The sequence below is a fragment of the Eleutherodactylus coqui genome, chromosome 13 (genome assembly GCF_035609145.1).
Source record: "Eleutherodactylus coqui strain aEleCoq1 chromosome 13, aEleCoq1.hap1, whole genome shotgun sequence".
NCBI classification, from domain to species: domain Eukaryota; kingdom Metazoa; phylum Chordata; class Amphibia; order Anura; family Eleutherodactylidae; genus Eleutherodactylus; species Eleutherodactylus coqui.
This window is the reverse complement of record NC_089849.1, coordinates 40,595,793-40,609,610: the sequence shown is the minus strand read 5'-3', so window position 1 is coordinate 40,609,610 and position 13,818 is coordinate 40,595,793.

The window sequence follows — 13,818 nt, the reverse complement described above, 5'->3', positions numbered from 1 at the left end:
TTTCTACGTCAGCTGGCCAAGTTCTTAAAAAAGTATTACCTAGTGATCATGGGAGACTTTAACTATCCAGACATTTGTTGGGAATCTCTCTGACAAACGTAATGGTCCCAACAAATTCCTGTCCGCTCTAGCTGACAACTTTATCTTCCAAAAGGTAGAAGAGAAAACAAGAGGATCTGCTATCTTGGGCCTAATTCTTACCAACAGGGAGGGAATGGTTGAGGAAGGAAGGGTGGCTGGGACCTTAGGAGGCAGTGATCATGCTAACCTTGAATTTTGGATAATCCGGGGAGGAAGACTCAGACCTCAAGGTTGGATTTCAGAGAGGCAAATTTTAAAGGACTCCGGAAGAGGATAGGAAGAATCCAATGGTTGGATGTTCTTAAGGACAGAAATGTCCAAGAAGGTTGGGAAATATTGTAAAATGAGATTCTCAAAGCACAATCGTTAACAATCCCTAAAAGAAGGAAGAATGGGAAGCATTTAGGGAGACCAGGATGGATGAATGCAGAACTTGCACACATGATAAAAAGGAAGAAAAATATGTTTATCAAATGGAAAGATGGGAATATCTAAAGAAGAATATAATGTGGTCTGCAGAAACTGTAGGTCAAGTGTCACAATAGCTTAAGCTGATAATTGAGGCTTGCAACAGAATTTTGGGGGTATATCAAAGCTGATCTAGTTTATTTATTGGATGGAAATGGTGAATTGGTTAAGAATGATGTTGAGAAGGCCGAACTTTTAAATTCCTATTTTGTATCTGTTTTCTTACAGAAAGTAGTTGGAACATCAACTGATCTTCCCTGTGCTATTGAGGGAATTAAAGAATGCAGGCTATCTGTAAGCAGAGACATGGTGAAGGAACACTTAGCTAACTTAAATGAATTCAAGTCTCAAGGTCCAGATGAATTACATCCTTGGATACTAAAGGAAGCAGCAGAGGTTAAGAAGAAAAGTGCAGAGGCACGTGAGGAGTGTGATCTAGTTGTTCTTCGTTTCTTTTAAGTTAAACAATAAATCCCCACTAGAATTTGCTCCATGCTTGGCATTGCTGTCTGGTGTACATCTTATACAATGTAAACAGTCCTTGACCAGACAGTCGAGGGTGCATACTGTTGTACGAGATGCAAGTATGTTTTGTGTTTGGAAGTCCAGATCCTGGATCTAAATGAGCGACTTAACATTATGACACACATTAGCAATATGGAAAGGAGTTTGCTGCTCACTTAGCAGGCACTCACTGGAGTAAATGTGGGGGTGGAGGGTAGTTCAGGAGTGCATGATGAGCAAGTCGCTAGCTGACTGACAGATGGGGTAGAGGGAAGAGAACCAGGGCGGCTAGTCCCATGAGTTTGTAACAAACATGTCATGCCATATAAATCTAATTGACTTCAATGACAGAATCACCGACTCGGTTGATCAGGAAAATGTGGTAGATATAGTATATGTTGACTTTACTAAAGCATTTGCCAAAGTATCTCATACCATCCTTATTGAAAAAATGACCAAATATGGGGTTAGGTGGATTCACAACTGTCTGATAGATTGTACTCAGAGTGGTCATAAATGGCTGAACATTCAACTTGAAGAATATCTCGATTGGGTTACCATAAGGCTCTGTCCTTGGCCCAGTGTTCAACATTTTTTTTTAATAAATGATCTACATGAGGAAATTGAGTGGACACTGATCACATTTGCTGACGACGCAAAACTAGAAGGGATAGCTAACACTAAGAGAGGGGATTCAAAAAGATCAAGACAAGCTTGAACAGTGGGCAGAGGCCACAGAATTGTATTTAACAGGGATAAATGCAAAGTCCTACATCTGGGCAAGAAAAAAGGAAAAAAACACATACTGAATGGGAGAAATTGGGCTAAGCAGCAGAACATATGAAAAACGCTTGGGTATACTAATAGATCATAGACTGAACATGCGTCAACAGTGTGATGCAGCAGCAAAAAAGGCAAACGCAATTCTAGGATGTATTAAGAGAAGCATAGAGTCTAGATCACGTGAGGTAATTATCCTCCTCTACTCTTCCTTAGTCAGACCTCATCTGGAAGACTGTGTCCAGTTCTGGGCACCCCAACAAAAAAATACTGACAAACTGGAGCAAGTTCAGAGAAGAGTTATCAAGACGGTGAGCGGTCTGCAAATCATGTCCTATGAGGAATGGCTAAAGGATCTGGGAATGTTTAGCTTGCAAAAAAAAAAGGCTTGGAGGAGACTTAATGTCTGTCTACAAATATCTGAAGGGTTGTCACAGTGTAAAGGGATCAGCCCTATTCTCATTTGCACAAGGAAAGTCTAAACGTAATGTGATGAAACAGAAAGTGAGTAGAGACAGAATACATATTGTAAAAAACTAAATATGACAGTGATGGTGATGAATGAGTGAAACAGGTTGCCACAGGAGGTGTTGAGTTCTCCTTCAATGCACAGACATCTGTCTAAGATGATTTAGTTAATCCTGCATTGAGTAGGGGGTTGGACCCAATGACCCGGTAGGTCCCTTCCAACTCCATCATTCTATAAAAAGGTAAAGGTGCTTGTTTTGTGCAATAGTCTAGTCATGTTTTATAGTAAATGGGGTAATGCTGCATGAGCCGGTCACCAGCTAATATCTGTGTATGTACATATATGAAGTGCATGGAAGATGGGGGATACTGATGATGAATAAGGTGGTAAAAGGACAGGAGTCAGTCTATGGAATGTGATAGGCCTGCCTTAAAGGATGTGTTTATAGTGCGCAGTTAAAACTGTGCATGTTTGGAAGTAATCTAATTGTCTGGGGTTGCGTACTGGTACGGGACAAAAAAAAGTTTTGAGGTTCAGAGGTTCAGCTTATGGGGAATGTTAATCTTGAATGGTTAGCAGAAAATACAGCAAGGGTGCGATCATAGACATAAGGGCGGAGAAATATTGGCAGTGCAGCACTATAGAGAGCTTTATGGATGAGAGCGATCATCATTATCAATTGTATTCTGTAGTGGCGGGCAACTGATGTTAAATGGGAGAGGGAAGAGTTTACCAAGGGGGAGACAGAGTGTGATTTGCAGTAGTCAAAACAAAAATGGTTCAAGTCAACAATATGAGTTTTTGCTGCTTCTAGAGTAAGGGCAGCTTTTGGAGATGTTTTTGAGATTCAGGTGATATGAGCATGCAGGTGATTGAATATAAGATGTAAACATAATCTTTAGGCGGCGGGTGTGCTATGTATGAGTTATGGTAGCACCACACACCAAGATGGAAGTATCAGGATTAGGTTGGGTAGTAGATGGTGGAAACCTACGAAGTTCAGTTTCTGAAAGATTCAGTTTTAGGTAGAGAGAACATTGTGTTAGAAACTACTGATGTTTTGTAGTAGTAAGTGTGTGATGTCACAGGAAGACATATATAACAGTATCAACAGCGTGGAGATAGTCCTAAGGCCAAATCTGCTAATAGTTTGTTCAATAGGGGCTGTTTAATGAGAAAAGAGGAAGGGAACTTTTTTCAAAAAATGTCACTCCGACTATTCTATAGTAAGACGCTGCACTCAGGAAGGTAGTACAGGTGCAGTGGAGGAGACTGTGTGGAATTTCTGGCCCTACACCCCTCTATATGCTGCCATTTTATAGTGAAGAGAAATGTTGGATGGGATAAGGAGGTGGACCAAGCAGGGTAGATGACTTCATACCATACTAAAAATGCTTAATTACATTTATACCTAAAATGGCTAACCCCTTTAAATATTTTAGTTAGGTGAGTTTTAACTGCTGGGGAGAGAGACTGGTTAAGGTGTGAAGGAATAGGATCACTAATGCAAGGAGTAGGGTAAGAAGAAGAGAGGAGCCTGAAGACTTCAGTTATTGGGTCAAATGCTCAAAGTAGAATCATAGAATGGTAGAGTTGGAAGGGACCTCCAGGGTCATCGGGTCCAACCCCCTGCTTAATGCAATGCAGGATCACTAAATCATCCAAGACAGATATATAGAATCATAGAATAGTAGAGTGAACAAGAGGATGTGCAAGAGGGAAAGAACTTGAAACATTTTAATTGCTGACTTTGTCAATTTTAATTTTGAAATAAGTGGCCAGGTCTTTGGCACTGAGATCTGTGTTCGGCCCTTGCATTTTATAACTATGACTTTTTATGACTAGAATCGGCCAATCATTTAATGTGTATGGGGGCTTACTGACTCTCCCAACAGCAGACGTCTGGAAAGTGAAGGATCGGACATTTCAGCATGCCCAGACTTTTTGTTCTTGGGGAGGTAAGCTACTGCAAGAGCAAAATGTCAGTGGTTTATTCCCCTCTCCCCATTCAGAACATGTGCGTGCTCGGTTGAAACAGGTGTTTCTGTTGACAGCAGAAGTCAGGTGATCGCTGCCTGCCAATCAGAGGCTGCAACATCACCGTTCCAGAATGTGAGTGCTGATGCCAGGAGAACAGTGGTGATGCTGCAGCCTCTGATTGGCAGGCAGCGATCACCTGACTTCTGCTATCAACAGAGACTGAGAATCGTGGGGCTGCAGCGCTGGATTGCCAGACTAGGGACCGGTAAGTACGGTTTGTTTTATTGTTTGTTTTCACTCCTTTGGGTCTAATTTTAAACAGTTGATTTGCAACCAGACAACCCCTTTAATAACCTTGTGCCGTCATGTCCCCCACTTCCGACAGTAACGCCTAGAACTGTATTATGGTCGTGAGTAAAGTGACTCGGTGAATAATGGCATTGTGAACTTACGGCGCTAGTGACATTGGATGATGTAATCACATCACCAGCAACCATATTTTTACATACAGGGGTTATGTGGGAGACATCTAGAGATTGACGGCATAGCCGACTTAGAATAAAGACGAGTCGGTAAATGAATGCACTATACATTCCCAGAAAACCGCTGTCATGTGGTGCGGACATAAAGTGTAGAAGAAAAGAAACAAAGTCACTCAGGCACATGCAGGGGTTAATGATTGGTCCACGTTGGGATACCTGACAGGTGTATGGAAGGTACAGTATGGATGGTTGGCTGCTGCCATGGCGTCCCAGACTGCTTCATGTCACCCTCCATCAGTGTCTGCTGGGCTAATAAGGGAGACTGGCTTCCAGGAAGTTTGCCACCTACACTCTCACCCACTCTCCCAAATGCTAGTTTTTCCAGCACATTGCCATGGTAACTGGTTCTTCTGTGCCTGAACCTAGCAGAAGAAAACTTAATAAGTACAATATGAGAGTTCTGTTCTGAACATACCATATAAAAAAACTGCTAGTGCTGCAATTTTTAATACAGTTCTTGACACATGAATCCAAGTAATGTGCATGGACCGACCTAACAGGAATGGATCATCAGGAACACATTAACACGTTAATTCCATAAGGTTTTTATTATAAACTCATTTTTACATTAATTTTTGGTGGGTTTTTTTGGTAATGATTATCCCTTATGAAAAAGAACCAAACCTGAAATATTGTAGTGTTCACACCGGCCATTAGATCACGCACCATAAGCTAACAGTGCCTGTATTCTGCTGCTCATGTGTCAGCTTTGCTGTATAGACTGGGACAGGATGAACAGAGTTGCCTCTTTATTATTAGTGAGTAGTCGATTAAATGAGTTCTCTGTTGTTGTGCTGGAAGGCTATATGCATGTAATAGTCAACAAAGTAAGATCACCTGTCGACACCCTCCATCGTGCAAGCAACATGCAAGGACCTAATCCCAAGCGCAAGGGATCCACAGCAATATAATATAGCCCATTCCTTCCAGTATACTACTGACCATATGCTTTTAACCCTTTGCAATCCAATTTGTATCCTGGTTTTCCTAGTGGGCTTACTCTTTTTCTGCTGTTATACAATGGCGCTATATGTTGGCTAAAGCCAGTACTGCATGAGGTGACACGTTGGATAGGCTCCAACAGCAGAGAGGCTGGCAATATACAGTAAGAGAACCCCGACGGACGTCTTCCAACATCGGAGCTGTACAGCCTTAAAACCATAATGTCTTCAGAGGTCAGACAGTGGATTGGAAAGGGTTAATACTTATTCTCTAAATAAAATAGAAGTTTATATAGTTCTACTTCTCTGTGCCGGATTGCTGCTTCTACATTATATAGCAATACTATAAGTGTGCATGCACATGGGGCAGTTTGTTTGCAGTAAAAGCCGCACAAAAAAATCATTGGCAAAACCACATCTAATTTTGCCACAGTTTTGCTGCGTTTTACTATTTTACTGTTTTTGTTTTTCTTCCTAAACATAAGCATATGGGGGGAAAAAAACACCAGAAAAACACACCAGACCCAAAGTATGCTGTGATTTAGAAAAAAGAATGCCATGGGCCCAAAAACCCCCACCAAAAATGAAAAAAAAAAACACGCAATGTTGAGCTCTTTATACTTTACTTACAGTGAATATCTAGATAAAGAGATTCTGCAGCAAAAATACCAGCATCAAAGTCTACATTTTTGATAAAAACCTACTTGTGACGCACTATTGCAGGGGTGTCAAACTCATTTTCTCCGAGGGCCACATCAGCCTTATTAGGCTGGGTCCACATGGGGTGGATTCCTGACGGAAATCTCGCGGTTCGGCCGCAGCGAAAAACCGCGAGACTTCCGCTGGGAGAACCACTGCTTCAAAACCCGCGGTGGTTTTGAAGCGGCCCAGCCGCTCGCTCTTCCGCTGCGGCTGGCACCCCCATAGAGGAGAGCGCGGCCGCAGCGGGAAAAAAAATGAACATGCTGCGGTCGGCAAATCCGCGCCGCAGCGGCGGCTTCTGCCGGCTTAGCCGCAGCGGATTTACCGTCCTGTGTGGACGAGATTTCTGAGACATCTCGTCCACATGCCTGGCTAATCCCGGGATGCACGGAATTTCCGCAGCAAATCCGCCCCGTGTGAACCCAGCCTTAAAACAAGGGGCAGTGCTCCAAAGATATGTACATGCATAAAATGAAGAACTCCAAAAGAACAGAGGTGACTTATCTGACGTGACAGATCTACCGAGGATATGGGCAGACCGTCACATTTGAAGTCCTGGATAGCTTGTTAGATACTCAGTTGAGATGGCCAAGTGGTTCCCTCGTCACAAGGAAATCCAAAAATGGAGAGCGCCAACGGGATTCCGAAGTGGATTTGGTTTACGTGTGTATGGAGATTAAAATTAATAAATAAAACCCGGCACTCCAGGGGTTACAGCCATATAAAGCAGGAAACCATTAAACTTACTTTAAAGGGGGGTCTCCAATGAGAACTCCCCCTTTATCCTAGTCTGACGGATACCTCAGCAATAGTTTTTAGATGTCCAAATCCACAGTCCACAATGAAGATGTATAGAGGACTGAATCTATTGATACGGTTATAGTAATGCATTACAAAATATAAAACAACAAACAGCGTAGGGTAACACGCGTTTTTGGCAGCCAAAATGAACACAGTGACGGGAATTCATACCACACCCCCAACGGTCTCTATAGCTATATATACATCTGTTCAATAACTATTTTGTCATGTGCTTGAAAAATGAGGCTTCTATTCCTCCGAAATGCGTTGCACCACCATAACTGTTAACCCCCGTTTGTTGTTTTACATTTTGTAATGCATTAATATAACCACATCAATAAATTTAGTCCACTATACACCTCCATTACGAACTGTAGATTTGTACCCCTGAAAACTATTGCTGAGATATCCCGCAGACTAGGATAAAGGGGGTGTTCTTATTAAATACCCCCCTGTAAAGCAGGCATAATGGTTTTCTGCTTTATATGGCTGTTAACTCCTGGAGCACTGGGTTTTATTTATTCATTTTAATCTTTATACACATCAACCTTATGGTTGCCTTCAAAGGGGTGATTAGAATTGTAAGACTGTATAGTAATAGTGTCCCCGGTAATAATAGTGATCCCCATACTTGCCCCAGTAGTAATAGTGTCCCTCATTATAGCCCCAGTAGTACTAGTGACCCCATAGAGGCCCCAGTAATCATAGAGACCCCATAGCAGCCCCAATAGTAATAATGATCCCCCCATAGTGGTCCCAGTATTAATAGGGTCCCCCATAATGGCCCCAGTAGTCATAGTGATCCCCATTGTGGCTCCATTAGTTATAGTGACCTCTATATTGGCCACAGCAGTAATAAGTAACCCCATAGTAGTCCCAGTAGTAATAATGACCCCCCATAGTGGCCTCAGTATTAATAAGTGACCCTATAGTAGTCCCAATAGTAATAGCGACCTCCACCCTATTGGCCTGTGGTGCAGCGAGCGGAAGTTCACAGAAGTGTAGTTCGAGTGGTTGTGCAAATTCTAACTGTGTCTGTAATGGTGGCTCATGCAGTAGGTGGATTGCAATGGAATTTGTGATAATGACGATTAATAGTTCGTGTACTGTCTGATGTGACACCAGTACCTTTGAATGAGTTAGGATAATTAAATAAACAGACAAGTCCAAATAGGTTGCAGTAAAACCGAAGGCACACAGTTTACTGAATTCTTGCAGACTTGGGACAATGTTCACACTTTCTTTGCAACAGGCAATAACTTCCATAACAACTTAGTAGACATAAAGAATGATATAAGTCTCTTCATCCCTTACTGGAGGAGTGTGCTGGTCAGACCAGGCTAAGTGGAAATGAGCTAGGAGGTTATTTGTGGTTGAATGGAGGGAACCAGTGCAGGCTCTCCTGTAGACACCTTGATTTCTGTCTATGCAGGGACAAGTGTAACTCATGATTGCCATAGCTGATTTCCTTCCTGCTGACAAGCAGACCTTCTCTGGCAACTGATCTTTCAGGGCAAGGACACTGAAGAACACTCCCCTCCTGCTGACTCCATGGCTAGGTTTACTCAGTGGCTGGCCTCCAGGCCTAGACCGGGTACTCTGCAGGGCTGGGCTCCCAGACTAGTCTGGACCACAGGTGCCTACATCCTCTCCAGACTGGGCTAGACTCCCACTTTCTCTCTGTCTCTCTCTCTGTCCTGACCCCACCAAGCTCTGACCTTTTATACTAACTAATCCTGTCCTAAGGGGAAACCTTCTACCCAATACCAATCCTACCTTGGGGTGCCTGATGGGTAACAGAGTTGAATAGGGTGCATTCTACACAGTCACACACAAGTTAGTTAGTGAAGACCAGACATGATTTCTTAGTGACCCAGACAAGGCCAATACACATAACAAAACACTAATACACAGACACATATTCACATAGACACTCCACAAGAGGTAGCTAATAAAGTTCTGTGGGACCCCAACTGGGGTATTACAGTTCTCCCCTACTTAAAGAAAGCCGACCTCGGTGCACTCTGTAAACCAGCAGTTATGTCCGAGATGGGAATTACTCAGTGTTCTAACCCATTAGAACATCTCCTAACTTCCCCAGTAGAGTGAATTTAACAGACTACGATAAAGGGGTGCTGGACAATCACTAACAAGTCTGGCGAGGGCATAGCTTACCATACCACTCTCCTCCCCTGCTTGCTTTCGAGATAAACAATCCGCTTTTACAAAACCTTCTTAGTCTCGCTTCCGGTGTCAGTATTGAGACGTGACAACGTGTGGAATAAAAGGACTGGCCTAGTACCTTTTTGAAAATTCTGTTGAGCCAGGCGGAACCTGGGATGCATCAGCATACGCTATGGGGCCTTTACATAATACTTCTTCTCAAAGCCTGAAAGAAAGACAAACACACTGGAACTGACACACAGATAGAAGGAGATGTCTTGATAGGTACTCTTAGGTACTAAGTCTTGATGTGACTTGAGAAAGGTACTAATTGAAACGTACCGAAACGCGTTGTCTACCACTGTGCATGTTTGGTTGTCTGCATGCTACACATTAAAACTTCTTAAACCTACGGTTGGTCTAACGGTCTGGAGAAACTACTGGAGTCATTTCTTCAAGGAGGGGGATTCTGAACATCACACCCCCCTCCTACTAAGTAAGTGTTCAACGGATATCACTCACAAATTTTAATCACCACTTTGAGCACCATCTCTGGTAGCGCAGGGGCGTTTTTTACTAATAGTTTAAAACCTAATGAGGTACTGTTGTGTTCTGTTCCCGGTCGGTTTGCGCTGTACTCACATCCCATTGCATATTGTGTGTGCATTTGTGTACCACCCATAGACGTCTACACACCGTTCCTTTACACTGGAAAATAGAGCATGTACTATATTTTTGTGCACAAAAAATGAAATGAGAACAAACCCCTCAATGTGTTCTATTCTCACCGACTTCACCGCCTCAAATGATGGGGTGAAATCCGCTACGAATCTGCACCAAAATTCACATCTAATACACTTGGATTTTGACGTGGATCCGAGCCAAAATATGCTGTAGATATACCGCTGTTGAGATTTCACCCCCTATGGACGCACCCCTAGGCTCTGTTCATACTGCACTGACATCTGTGTTGGAATCCATGTGCTTTTAGAATCCCATTGCGTTCAGTGAGAATTCATGCCATAGTTCACACGGTGCCCATTGGAAATCTGCATCATGGAAAAAAAACATCGAGACATCAATTGATGCAGAATCCACATTGGAAAATCCGCACACGGATTAGTCCCATTGGAGCAAATCTGTACACAAATTCGTTGCAGAAACCTGACGCTCAGCAGATTTTAGACCGTGTGAACAAAGCTTTAATGTAATATGTTCATAGCTTCATAGAGTCCCTATGGCTTTCATATTATAGCTACTAGGTGCTCCACGTGCCCCCTAAGATGCATACCCATATATACAGTTCTGCTGCTTTAATGAGACATCGTTCATTATTCGGCATCCTGCTATTATGTTTTCAGACACTCGGAACAGAAAAACAATTTAAAAAAAACTAAGCAACAGATCCATCTGTTGCTCATCTTCCATGTGCCACAAGGGAACCAGGAGTCCATGTGTTTTCAGGCTGTATAAACTGGAAGTCAGGATGTGTCTATTACGAAGAATAGTACATACTGTCACAGTTGGCAATTAATATGCAAAATTGATTTTTTTTTTCAGGACTGGCCTAGATGTTCTTGTTTGTACCTTGTTTGCACTTTTATGAAACACTAGAGGGCGCCAGATGTCTGGTTGTTCCTACTGAGCTATGTAATGCATTGTAGCAATAATTGTACAGTCTGACTGCTACCACTAGTAACTTGGCACCAAGCAGAAAACAGGTAGGGCTATATACACAGAACAATCACTGCATTAGGAACACCTCCTCAATATCGGGTTGGTCCACCTCTTTGGGCAATGGCGGCTTTAAATGTTGAGGAACAGATTCCACAAGGTGGTGAATATCCTCCATACTTGACTCGCCCCATGCCCACTGCAGCTGCTCCGTCAGTCGGTGCACATTTTGCGGATGAGTGGGAACAGATCTCACAGCTCTTTCCTGCTTATCCAAAACCTGTTCAATGGGGTTACAGTCTGGTGAGTTTGGGGGTCAAGGCAGGGTGAAGAATTCATTGTCGTGTTCCTCCAACCACTACCTAGTGATCCGAGCTTGGTGACATGAGCGTTGTCCTGTCCTGTTGAAAGACGTCCCTGTGGTCGGGGAAGACTTTCTGAGGATATGGGTACAGATGGTCAGCTAACAGGTGCCTGTAGTGTTCACCATTCAAGGATTGGGTTATGATGACCAACAGTCCTAGAACATGCCAGGAAAATGCTCCTCAGACCATGGCACGGTCACCCCCAGCCTGTTGGACCCCAATGGTACACCCATGGGATACGGCTTCATGCTGTTTACGCCAGATGCCGACTCGGACATCCATATGGTTCAGCAGGAGACGGGACTTATCACGCCAGGCGACCTTCTGCCATGTGTCCAATGTGGTTCAATTACATTTTTCCTGGACCCATATGAGGCGTTAGCGATGACGTAGGGTCATTAGGGCCACCCTTGTCGGTCTTTGGCTATTGAAGCCCAGTTAATATAAGGTACACTGTATGGTCATTGTGGAAATTTGTCCAACTTACTTGCTGTTGTACTAATGGGTCAGTTGGTCCACTGTGGCACATCGTTGCTGAGATACCAAACATGCCGTTGGACGCTTGCCTCTAGGATCAACCACATGGTCTGCCGCTGTGTGATCTTCTGTTTGATGTCTGTCCATGGTTCATCCAGTACCATACAGTCTTGTTCTTGATACTATGGTTCAGGAACAGCCAAAAGTACGACTGTTTCATAAATAATTTCACCAACAATCTGCACTCAAAGTCACACAAGTCACCAGGTTTACCCACGACTGCCAAATGTTGCCTTCTGCTGCGCAGAGGAGAGGTCAGCACATTATCTGAGTGCAGATCAGGATGTGCCCATTACATGGTACTGCGTTACTGATCACAATATGTCACACAGATCTATATTAGAGAAGTGTTCATAATGTAATTGCCTCGTTAAAAGTGAACAAATGCAGCCTATAGTAATAAGCTACAAAACAGGGGGACAAAAACTGTACCCCACATCGGGTGTCACTCTTTAGGCCTCACCTCCTTCTGGGAAGAAAAGTTTGGCAAACTTAGTCTGGTTTTGAGCGCATCTCAACCCTATTTACTTATGAGCTATGTACACCTCTGCAGGCTTTTGTAATCAATGTGTATTTGGAAACGAACACTTTTTGTAATTGATTTTCATTAAAACTTTTTTGATTGCTTGATTTCTCTGAAAGAGGGTACCTGGAGCTAAGCATGACACAGACTAGCTGATCAGTGTTGGAAATGCCCTGGAGCCAGAAACTTGAACATAGGAGAGCTTGCAAATCAAGTATGTGGCTTTCTAAATGCATGGGAAGGAAAACTCAATGCACAAATAGGTAAGGGACTTAAGATATGTGTGTATTGATTTTTCATGCACAAAGGTTCCTAAAGCATTTAAATGAGACCAACTTGCAATATCATATACAACGGATGGGCAAGAGTGGCGCTCTCTCTCTAAAAATATGCATACCATTTCCTTTAATATTCCCTTGGAATGCATAGCAATAGTGATGTGGCCTTCATGAGAAGGTATGTGTCACCTATTTCTTTACTAATTAAAACCAGAGAGTGAATCATTCATTTTTTCTAATTGTTTTTATGTTATGACTGCAGCGAGGCCATAATTAGTGAGATATCTCAATGACCTTAATGTGAATCTCCACCTTTTCACACCATGAAGTAGATTTATGAAAACTGTTTAAAAGGAAAAGTGTGACTCACTTTACAGTATTTACCTAGAATGATGTTTTTGTGCTAGCCACTAGGGGTCTCCTTTACTTTAGCTGTCTAGTGCCAATTGACAAGTAATGGCTCTCTGTAGTAGCAGAGATCCCAAGTGGCAGGCCCCTGACGATACACTATTGATGACCTATCCCTTTAATTGTATGCAGTAAGCTCCATCTAGTAGCAACTGCAGACAGCTGGCATGGTCTGCTTTCAATGTATGTCTATACAGGGACAAAATGAAATCATTGATATCAATGGTTTTATTTTCACTCGCGAAAATAGAGAGGACTTATCTTTCCGCTTTATCTTTTAAACTCACGCGCAATAGCGCAAAGCTTGACTAATAAAAAAAAAAACACCTCGGTTCAAGCGCTAATATGCCCCGTAGCGGCGATCGTATTGGCGCATGTTCCCGTCTGTTTAACCCTTTGCAATTCAATGTTGGATTCAGGGTTTCCTAGGTTTTTTTTCTCTTTCTGCCATTATACAATGGCGCCACCTGCTGGCTAGAGCCAGTACTGCAATATTGAACATGCTGAAGAGGTCCCCGACAACAGAGCAGCCAGTAATATACAGTAAGAATACCCTGCCGGACTTCTTCCGATATTGGAACTTGTACAGCCTTCAATCAAAA